Here is a 6,503-nt window from a genome sequence, read left to right on the forward strand (position 1 = left end):
GCACTTCCCCAACTGAAGCTCCCTTCTCTGTGATAGCCTGTGTCAGGTTGACACACAAAACCAGCCAGTACACTTAGCTTTATGAGAATTTGCTTTTATGTATGAGATACTATTATATCTCATACAGATAATTTTTTTATCTGTGAATTTTAGTTTTTAATAAATATATAGAAGCTGGGCAGTGGTGGCACATGCCTTTAATCCCAGCACTTGGGAGGCAAAGGCAGGCAGATTTCTGAGTTCGAGGCCTGCCTGGTCTACAGAGTGAGTTCCAGGATAGCCAGAGTAACACCAGAGTAACACGGAGAAACCCTGTCTCGAAAAACCACAAAAAAAAAAGAAAAGTTTTCACACATCTACAGTCATACCACACTCAATGTGCCTGATCTCCTCTGATCTCTGAAGCTAAGCAGGATCAGGACTGGTTAGTACTTGGATGGGAGACTGCTTTGGAATACCAGGTGCTGTAGGCTAAAATACATACATACATACATACATACATACATACATACATACATACATAAATAGAGATAGAGTTAGCATTTATTCTCTATATTACTTTATTCAGTTGGGGACTAAATTCTTGTTAGGAGGAAGAATTTACTTTTGCGTCATGATTTGAGTACACATCTTAGTGAGATACAAGATAGAGTTTCCAGAAGCTGTCTGCTCACATTCTGTCTGTCTGTCTGTCTGTCCCACACACATGCACATGGGCATACACACATACACACACACACACACACACACACACACACTCACATGGTCTTGTATTTTTGTTTGATTCTTTGCTTTTTTCTTTCAATTTAGTACAGAATGCCAGACAGTGAATGGGAAATAGCATCTTTCTGCCTGCACAGTAGGAATTCCCTCATCATATAAACCTCTGAAAAGTACCCTCACATACACACATAAAGGTGCATCATTTAAGTTCCTCTAAGTCCATTCATATTGGCAATAAATACCAAAAATCACAAGTCTAGCCCTTGTAAAATTGACATGCAAATGTTACTTATCAAGATATTCCAACCATGCCACAACAAGGCTCAAGTCCATCACATAATGTAAAATATAGTTTGCCAATTTTATAAATACAAACAGTACTCAAAATCCCCAAATTTCAAGTTAAGCCAAACATTTTTTCGCCATTCTCACAAGTTCTGAGCCAACATTGACCCAGCATACCTTGAAGTCTGCTCAAATTATAGGTAGAGGGATTTGTGGCGTGGTTGGTGTCTAGTTTTACTTTTTTTATCCATACCCTACAGAGTATCTTCTAGCATCAAAAAGACTATAAAGTAAGAGTAAAGGCTACAATTTCTCATCAAGTTTTCTTCTCAACATTCAAAGAGTTATGTGAGCTACACTTCCTGAGTGGTAGCAAACTGGAAATTGGATATTCAGAATCCTAGGGTAGAACTAGATACTATTGTCCAAAAATGCAATTATTACTAATGCTGTTCTGTTATACTCAAAGATTAGGGCCTTGTGTTGTCATCATCAGAGAGGCTTCTTTAGCAGCAGATGGGAGCTACAGATGTAGGTACAGAGACCTACAGCTACAGGTACAGACCTATTATGTGGAAAAAGAGTCTAATATGGAGATATCCATTAGGTTTCCCCTCTTGGAGATTAAACAACTCCTGCTGAAGAGGAGAAACAACTGTAGGTGTCAAAGAGGATGGAGGATTCCAGAAGAAATTTTTTCACCAGAATTAACTGAACAGGGTACAATGGGTTCACAGAAACTGAAATGACAGGTACAGGCCCTGGGAGTGGGTGTATTGACTCTTGACTCTTTGACCTGGTCTTGATACTCTTCTCCTGTTGGGTTCCCTTTCCCAGCCTTGATATGAGGGCTTTTGGCTTGTCTTATTGTTCCTTGCTTTGTCCTGTCTAGTCATTTTCTATAGGAGACAAGCTCTTTGCTAGAGGAGAAATGGAGGGGATGAATTTCTGGAAGAGGGGAATTAAGCTAGGAGGGGTAGAGAGAAGAGAAACATTTCTGGGGATATATTGAACATGGAAAAATCTATTTTCAATATGGAAAAGTCCAAAGTCTCTTTTGTGTCTTACAATATTCATTTCTCTATGAAGCATTAATGTAAAAAGGTACATATTTTTCTATTAGTTAATCATTTCCTCATTTTACATCCCCATTGATGCCCTCCTCCAGGTCATGTCTCACACAGTCCTCCACATCAATTCCAATCCTTCTCTAAGAGGTTTGGAACCGCTATGGGTGTCCCCCCACCAGGTTCCATCCAGTCTCTGCAGGGTTGGGTGCATCCATTCCCACTGAGGCCAGACAAGGCAGTCCAGTTAGAAGAATAGATTAGACAAACAATCATAAGCTTTAGGGACAGCCCCCACTCCAGTAAGTTACATACTTTATATTGGCTATTTTATTTATTGACATTTTAAATGTCTCCCTTCCAGCTTACCCTTCCTGAAACCCCCACTCCAATACCATCCCCCTCCACCTGAAGGTTCTCCCCCATCCACCCACTCCCACCTCACTGCCTTAGCATCTCCCTATCAAGCCCCAACAGGACCAAGGTCTCCCCTCCCATTGATGCCAGATAGGGCAATCCTCTGCTACATACCCAGCTTGAGCCATGAACCTACCCATGTGTACTCTTTGGTTGGTGGTTTAGTCCCTGAAAACTCTGGAGGATCTGCTTAGTTGATATTATTGTTCTTCCTATGGAGTTGCAATCCGCTTCAGCTCCTTCAATCCTACTGCTAAATCTTCCATTGGGGTCTCTGTGTTCAGGCTAATGGTTGGCTGCAAGCATCCACATCTGTATTGATCAGGCTCTGGTAGAGCCTCTCAGTGGACAGCTATACCAGGCTGCTATCAGCATCAACAGTATCTGGGTTTAGTGTCTGCAGATAGGATGGATCCCTAGTTGGGGCAGTCTTTTGATGATCTTTCCATCAGTCTCTGCTCTACTCTTTGTCTCTGTATTTCCTTTAGACAGGAAAAATTCTGGATTAAAATTTTTGAGATAGTGGGTGGCCTCATCCCTCAACTGGGGACCATGCCTATTTACTGGATATGGTTCTATCTCCCCTGTGTTGGGTATTTCAGCTAATGTTACATGATTTTAATTCACAAATGTACACTGGAAATCATCCTATCTTCTTATCTAGGAGAGAGAGAACAAAACAAAACAATACAATAAAAGTAAAATAATAATAATAACATTGGACCAGAGGAACACCAAGTCTTCAAAGGGAAAGTACTGAGTTCTGAAATGCCATGCCCGTTATTGTTAGCTCATAATGACATCATCTGTACTTCAAAAATCTTAGACATCCCTGATTTCCTAATCAAAACACCCTCTTTAGTAAGTTCTACTCTATTCTTCAAGACTTCCTGACTAAATGTATAATATAGAAATTGTACCACAATCTGGATTTCATTTTGTCTTGAAATTTGGTGTGTCAAACAACTTGTTCCTAACTTTTGCATTCAAACTCAATCAAAATCCCAGCAGCTGGGAGGAATTCAACAGTATTATTTGCAAATATTTAACAGGGGACAGTAGCTCAGATCCCAAACATCTACAGTGTCTCCCTTTTATGCCTAATGGTACAGGCAACACCTTTCTGTCTCCATGTTTCTCCATGTCCATATTGCTGGACAATCACTATTACCAGAATAGCCTGTAGGGTTTGGATATAAAATTTTAGGGCATTCACAAACTAAATTCAAAACCCAAATGAGCTACAAGATCAACTTCATCAGGACAAGAAGTCTACTTCCTCCTAGGACCTATTTTTGTTCCTTTTGTCATTAATATGGCCTGTCTTTGAAGGATTGTTTGGCTTTCCTTTTTCTCTTACCCACTTGCTTACATTTTGAGAGTACAGTTCATCATGTGGAGAACTGTACAGTGATAGGAGAATTAACAGTGAGACATGAATGCTAATGCCCTGCTCAAATTTTTTTTTCTTTAGTTCAGAACTTCACCCCTTGGAATGATGCTACTCATACGTAGGAAAAGTCTTCCATTTCTCTGTTAAATTTCTCTGAAAATATTCTCAAAGAATTGGCCATACTGCTGTCCACTAGATGATTCTAACTTCTGCCTAGTCGATTAACCATTTTCTCTGACAGGAAGTGTCAGTTCCCAACATAACAGGATGTAGAATCGCGGTGGATAACAGCTTCTAGGCATGACTTTGGAGTATATCCATGATTTTATTTTGTTAATTTAGATGAGAATACTCCCTGTGTGGAATGCTAGAATGTGTGGCTAAGACCAAGGGAGCTGAGCAATAACATCATATTTATCATTGCCGACTTCATGCTTGTAGATAGATGGGATGAGTACAGCTACTTCATGGTCTTGCCACTTAAATTTCCACACCAACCATGATAGACTGTACAGTGAGTAAAGAACCACAGTAAATCATATTTTTTCTTTCAAATTGTATTTGTTGTGGTGTTTTACCCACAGCAACCACAAAAATAACTAAGATATTCTTTTAAACTGTGGTAAAGTATTGCATCCGCTTCGACCAGCAAGAAAGACGCAACCCACGAGCTCTTATTTTAGCAGTTTATTCAGGAACCTTCAACAGTCTTTAGTACCAAGGGCAACACCCTCGCCTGTTAAACTTCAGCACCAAGGGCAACGCCCTCGGCCATTAAGCACTCCCAAGCTTAGCCAATCCCAATGGGCCACGTAGCAAAAGCGGATAGATCACCAAATGTGGAAGCAATCAAGGGCGGCAAGCTTAGCCAAATAAGGACTTTGTTTACGAGCTCTTAGAATGGTGGAAGCCAGCTCCGTCTCAGGGCGCAGCTCATGGGTTCTCCACAGTAAACTGATAAAATATAAAACTACTCTTCTGAAACTTTGAGAGTCTCAGAGACTGATCCATAAAAAAAGAAAAAAATGTTGGTCAATTTTTACTTGTTCTTAGTTTATTTGCACAGATTATTTAAGAGTCAGAGCAAGTAGAGTGTTCTTTTCTGGTGAAGACAATATGCATTGAGCCTAATGTGGGAGACTAGGAGACATCAAGTATACATCAAGATTTATAAGTAACTAAGAAACACTGAGAGTGGGAAACAACTTTTACCCGAAGAGAGCACACCAATTGTTTATCCCATGCCAAATTGGTCAACCCTAAAAGGATACTTACAAGGAACATTATATAGAGTTAACAAGTGATATTTAGGAGTGTATGTGTGTGTGTGTGTGTGTGTGTGTGTGTGTGTGTACTCATGCATGAGCATGTATATAATAGGTATTATTGAAAAAGGAGACTATGAACTTAAAAGAGAGCAAAGAGCCCAAATTGGACAATTTGGAAAAAATGGAATGAAGAGATAATGTAATTATAATCTCAAAACAAATAAAATACATGTAATACTTATGTAGCATGTGTAAGATATTCATTTCAATTCAGTGTGTACTTTAAAACATGTAAATTATACCCCTCTACCACATAATAGATGAGATACACAATTAAGGTATTTAGAAGCCAAAGAATCCTCACAATCTTTTCATCTCTGAACATGAATTATAATTCTGTTTAACTTGCAGATTTACTGTTATAATTATCTAACATACATAAAATGTATATATAACACATAGAATATATTAAGCATCCAAATGAATAGTAATTGTTTCTAAAAACATGCTCTGATTTCTTTGCTATCAAATATAGTAAATTTAATTTCTTCTTTGGAAAAGGCAATTGAATTTACTTCAACATCTTTATTCAAGGACATAACATTTAGCACCACAGTCCTGAAGTATATGCAAAATCATGAGTTAGAGTTAGGAAATGAAAATTATATTAAAATTATAGATGGTAGATATTTGGTAAGGATCAAATATTTAATCCTTTGTGTATTTAAAAAAAATAGAATTTTTTCTGTACTTTTCATGTACAATAAGATAAATGATTGGATACTAATTTCAATTTTCTCTCTAAACAACTAAAACCCACAAATATTAAGTAAGCACAATTTGTTCTATTTTATCTTACACAGTCTCTGTTTTGAAAATACCAAGTCTTCCAAATATTGCATTTCTTTTAAAAAAAAATTAGTAAAACCATAAGTACTTAGAGGCTGCCATGAAGCTACAAGTTATGAGGAAATTTTTTACTCTCTGTGTGGTTATAGTGTGAAATGTAACTGTGAAAATGACAACGTGGGCTGCTATATTTATTCTCTCAATGATTTGAGCAGTATATCAAGTTTACTGAGTTTATAATTACTTTTATCACTTGATGCTGAAGGCTCAACCTGAGGAAAAAATTTAGCAGTTGTTTTCTGAGTCTTACATCATTTCTCATAATAGGAAGTTAGCATGTAAGTTTACCTGATAGATTGATTGATTGATTTCTCAGGGAGATCCAACAAGTAAGTAAACAGGAGCACAGTAAAACTCCTGTGCTCTCCTGCCTTTCAATTTTATTTTATTTTTTACCACTTTTCATTTAGATCCAAGAATAACACCGAGAAGAAGGAATAT

At 37.9% G+C, this 6,503-nt stretch overlaps 1 pseudogene; it reads left to right on the forward strand.

The window, feature by feature from the left end:
* The first annotated feature begins 354 nt into the window (after positions 1-354).
* On the forward strand, positions 355-473 carry LOC116085517 (annotated as a pseudogene).
* The last annotated feature ends 6,030 nt before the right edge of the window (positions 474-6,503 follow it).

This window comes from Mastomys coucha, unplaced genomic scaffold (genome assembly GCF_008632895.1).
Source record: "Mastomys coucha isolate ucsf_1 unplaced genomic scaffold, UCSF_Mcou_1 pScaffold9, whole genome shotgun sequence".
Taxonomy (NCBI): Eukaryota; Metazoa; Chordata; class Mammalia; order Rodentia; family Muridae; genus Mastomys; species Mastomys coucha.